Raw genomic sequence first — 5,551 nt, forward strand, 5'->3', positions numbered from 1 at the left:
AAGGCTTTGTGGAGATTTGGGCATATATATGGGGGCTGAGGGGGGAGGGGTGGAGGAAAAAGAGGGAGGTGGAGAAAGGGAAATTGGTCATGCTTTCCTAGCGAATTACTTCATTGCCTAGTCACCCATCACTTTAAGACAATAGGGTGATGGGGAAAGCAGCCCCTGAGGTGAGATGAGACCTGGATCTGAGTTCAGGCTCTACCACAGGCTGTGTGGGCAGGGACAAGTCTCTTAGCTTCTCTGAGCTGCAGTCTCTGCATGTATAAATTTTTTAAAAATCTGTCCCACCTCCCCCCAAGGGCAAGTGTAATAAACAAATGCAAAAACAACACAGAGGTCCTAGGTAAACTGTACACATGTTAATACATTATTACTGTGCAGCATGCACCAGTCTCCTTCCTGTCAAAATAATTCAATAATGATGCCTTATTCATGCTGGGACAGTAGTCCACAGAGAAGGAATCACCTGTAAGTACCTCTCCTTTAATCCGTCAGGGCCAGGAAGTTGAGGAGTGTTTCCTGACATGCAGCTACCCTTGGTCCTTAGGGTTATAATCACTCAATCAAAATGTGCCTCTCCTTAGGTTCTGGAAACCTGGAAGAATAAGGAAGTGTATGCATGGACAAGCCCAGAAAGCTGGAAGGCCTGGTGTTCTGGTGGGCTAGTCTTGGCCTGTGTGGCTCTGAACCACTCAGGGGACACCGAGAGTGTGATGTGTCAAGAGTGCCAGTGCAGTCAAGAGCTCTGACCCTATCTCCAGCTAGCAAGGCACTCAGCTCTAGATTCTACCATGTGCCCAGTGAGAGCATCAAGCAGAGCACTGTTTCCCAAAGCACAGTCCTCAGACTCTAGGCTTGAGGAATTCTGGTCTTGCAAGATCCTCCATGAAACAGATGAATCCTAATGAAGTCAGTTAGAGAGCCCTGGCATGTGCTAGCCCGTCCTGGAAATGTCTGATGCTTCTTAACTCTGTTTAATCCAGCATTTCCCATAAGTATTTGCCCACATCCCTGAGGAATACATTTTGGGAATCAGGGATTGGCCAACTGTAGGTCACAAGCCAAATCCAGCCTGCCACTGCTAAGCTGAGAATGGCTTAACCTTGCGACCTAAGAGTACTTTTTACATTTTTTAATGATTGGGGAAAAAATCAAAAGAAAGACATTATTTGCAGGTTTCTGTATCCATAAATAAAGTTTTCACGGGTCACATATGTTTGTTGACATATTGTCGCTAATTGCTTTCGTGCTACAGAGGCAGAGATGAGTAGTTGTGACTGAGACCATGTGGCACACAGAGCCTAAAATAGTTCCTATCTGGTTCTTTACAGGAAGAGTTTGCCCAACCTGGGTCCAGGCATGGGAAACAGGAGTAGCAATGTGATGTGGGGGACAGGATAACTGCCTCCAGCTCAGTGGAGATTAAAGAAAAGAGGAGAGTGAGTAGAACACTCTCTTGGCAGATTCTTCCCAATCTCTCTGGCACCAACACCCCCTCCCTCCATCTCATACTCAGTGTTGTTTATTTTCTTAAGCAAACAAAATACTCCTGTGTAATCCCTGGCCAGCATCCTGCTCGGCTATAGCTGCCACCACCCGGAATCCTTTGTTCCTGGAGGGCCCGAGTCTTACCCTCCAGAAGTAGGCACAGCCGCACAGCACACTCTCTTTCCCCACTCCCCTCCGCCTGCCATAAGGATTTAGGGCATTACCAAGAACCCCTAACTAACTACTATGAGATAAAGATGTCAAGAGGCAGTGATGAGACAGAAAAGACTAGGTGAGAGTGCTGGAATAATAGGTGAGTGGGAGGCAGGAGACGGCTAAGGCAGGAAGCTGAGAGGGAAAATGAGCCCCCGGGGCAGCTGCAATCCTAGACTACCGTCTGCAGATAGGCAGGGAGGGCAGGCAGGTGGGATGAGCTGTCAAAGGGCAGGCTGGAACAGAGGCATGAGGTCATGGATACACCTTGGCTGGCCTCAGGATACACCTGGGATCGTGAGTAGCTCACTCTGTCTGAGGAAGGAATCATATAACATAGATAGTTCAGGTAAACACGTGCCTGGGCCTTAGCCTCCGATGAGCTTATCATAGCATCATTACTTGAGAAGGAAGGTCAAGGAGAGAACCTAGGCACCTTGGCCCAACATCAACTGAGAATCTAGTTATGAGCACCAGCTTTGGAGGCAGGCAGACCTGGGTTCAAAATGTGATCGAGCCACATATGAGCCCTCTGAGCCTCAGCTTCCTCATCTGTGAAATAGAGTCTTCATATGACCATGAGGATGTGATGACCTGCAGCTTTGCTCACCGAGTGTGGCCCATAAGCCAGCAGTAATAGCATTATCTGGGACCTTGTTGGACATGTAGAATCTTGGGCTGGGTATAGTGGCTCACGTCTGTAATCCCAGCACTTTGGGAGGCCAAGGTGGCAGGATTGCTTGAGCCCAGGAGTTTGAGGTCAGCCTAGGCAACATGGCAAGACCCTGTCTACAAAAATAAATAGAAATTAGTTGGTTGTGATGTCACATGCCTGTGGTCCCAGCTACTTGGGAGGCTGAAGCAGGAGGATCATTTGAGCCCGGGAGGTCAAGGCTGCAGCGAGCCATGATCTTGCCACTGCATTATAGCCTGGGTGACAGCGCAAGACCCTGTCTTAAAAAAAAAGAAATAAAAGTAAAGTAGAATCTCAAGCCCTTCCAAAAAAAAAAAAATGACTGAATTAGAATATGCAGTTTAAGAACCTTCCAAGGTGATGCTTATGTTCATTACATTTTGAGAACCATCAGCATAAAACACATGAAAGATTTAATTCAGTGTCTTCTCTGTGGAATGCTTAATAAACAAGAGCCTCAGATGAAGGGAGAAAGGACTGGTTTAGGGGATCTCAATGAGGTGACTTCATACTCAGGGGACACTGGGCAACGTCTGGAGACATTTTTGGTTGTCATAACTTGGAGTTGCTATTGGTATCTAGTGAAATGGCCTGGGAATGCTGCTAAACATCCTATGGGGCACAGGACAGCCCCTCACCACAAAGAACAATATGACCTAAGGTCAATAGTGCTGACGGTAAGAAACCCTGGATAAGAAGGAAGCAGTGGCTATGGGGGAAATTGCAGGAATAGGGACAGAGGAAGAGAAGAACATGACCTTTATTGGGAAGGAAGGCAGTAGGCTGATCAGATGATCAGGGGAGTGGGAAAAACAAGGTGGCAAGTTGGAAGGTAGTGCCCAAAGGCCACCAGGCGGAAACGGTGGGGAGGCCTGGCTCACTGGTCCACCTCTAGGGAAGCCCCAAGTCTCAGACTTTAAGAGGTTGAAGGAAGTGGGGCTGGCCCTTTTGTCCAGATTCATATATTTTTATCCAAACTCTCTCCTGTACCAGACCAAGCTCTGGGGCTCTACTAACCTCTACGAAAGGATGGAACTTGGGGAGTTTTACAAAAATATTGGGTGGAAGAAAAGTTTATCTAAAGATAAATCTTCACATGCAAGACCGTTTTTTTTTCCTCCAAAATATTCCTTATTAGATTCAGAGGTTTTATTCTAATAATCTCATCCCATCTCTGTCCTGTATATCTCTCTGTAGAGCCTGAATTTCACATTTGAGAAATAAATATAATTATTTAGAATTAGAGTATATTCTAAATAAATATACTCACATTTAGAAGACTACAAAGTCTTCTAAACCTAAAGGGAGAGAAAGGGACTGAGCCACCATGGAGTTCCTCCTCCACTACCACTTCTCTGTGAGGCAATAAAGAGCTCACTCTTAAACCTGAATCTCCCCTTTCTGATGGATGCAAAGGCCCTGCAAAACAGAAGTAATTAGCATATTAATTAGAATTTCCTGAGAGCAAAAAGATAAGAGGAAATTATATCATCATTTTTCTTCCAGTGAATTGAGTTTAATTTTCACTTGAAAACAGATTTTTATCTCCCCATTCAGCTGGGAAATGTTTGTGGTAATGGATATAGGATAACCAGGGCATTTGTTAGCTCTTTTCCCTGATTTAACTGCAGTCATTCCAGGAGCCGATATCCCACCGGTTGATTCCCTCAGACTGGCATTCTGTCGTTCTTCCTTCTCCCTGTGTCATTCGTGTAATAAGTGATTTATTTTTATAGGCATTTCAAGGGATGAGAGTAAACACAAACATAAATTATTCTTACATCTATACAGCCTGCTTAGAGCTATATAAAATATTTCCAAGTGATTTTTTTCACTTGACACTTACTGTGAACTTTTGAAATAAGAAGGGTAGATATTATTATCCCTCCTTTACAGACTAGAAAGCTGAGAGTCAGAAAGGTCGAGTGATTTTTGCTAGGTCACATAACCAGGCCTGGAGTGCAGGTCTTCTGGCTTTTGGTCCAGTATTCTTTCCCCCTTGCCACGCTTCCTAGCAGTCTCTCAATCTTTAGTACATTCATTCATTCATTGAACAAACATTTCTTAAGCACCTACTGAATGGCAGAATAGAGTGTATAAAAAATAAATTACTATGAAAACATGTATGTAAAATATCCAGAAAAGGCAAATTTATAGAGACAGAATATAGATGAATGGTTGCCCAGGGCTGAGAGTTAAGGATAGGGTAGGTGGGAGGAAAGGGAGTCACTACTAAGGAATACAATGCTTCTTTGGAGAGTAACAGAATGTTTTAAAATGAGATATGGTGATGGTTGCACCACTCTGTGTCTATATTAAAAAAAAAAATGAACTGTACACTTTAAACAGATAACCTATGGTATGTAAACTGTATCTTTAAAAAGCTATTTTAAAATAAATTAAGACACAGTCCTTGTGCTTTAATGACTCAGTAGAGTGGAGATACACTTGCAAACAGATAAATGGCAATGCTGTGTCATGGGTACCCCTATGGTTTGAACATTCCCTCCAAAACTCATGTTGAAACTTAATCCTCAGTGTGGCAGTATTGAGAGGTGGGGTCTTTGAAAGGCAGTTGGGTCATGAGGGTTCTACTCTTACAAACTGACTTCTCTATTCACGGATTAATGGGTTATCATGGGAATGGAACCGGTGGCTTTATAAGAAGAAGAAAAGCTGAGCTATCACATTCAGCCCCCTTTCCATATGATGCCCTGTGCCACCTTGGGACTCTGCAGAGTCTCCACCAACAAGGAAGCCCTCACCAGATGTGGCTCCTTGACCTTGCACTTCCCAGCCTCCATAACTATAAGAAATGAATTCCTTTTCTTTATAAATTATCGAATTTCAGGTATTCTGTTATAAGCAACCAGATGCAAACTAAGACAGGTGCCATTAACAGAAGGATGGAGCCTGTAGCAACAGCAAGGTGAGGCAGAATCTCCCTCAGTGCTGGCACAGTGCTGGAAGGTGTGGAAAGGCTTTCTAATAGAACTGACATTCAATCTGAAGTCTGAAGCCTGACTAGGTGTTCACCAGCAAAAATAAAGCCAGGAGAGGTGCTTGCTGGAGACCCCGGCAGCTTTCACATTCAGCATCCACATAGTTACTGGACAGGACCAAAGAGAAGGCGGTTCTGGAAGCTGCTAGAAG

Source organism: Theropithecus gelada, chromosome 1 (assembly GCF_003255815.1).
Source record: "Theropithecus gelada isolate Dixy chromosome 1, Tgel_1.0, whole genome shotgun sequence".
NCBI lineage: Eukaryota > Metazoa > Chordata > Mammalia > Primates > Cercopithecidae > Theropithecus > Theropithecus gelada.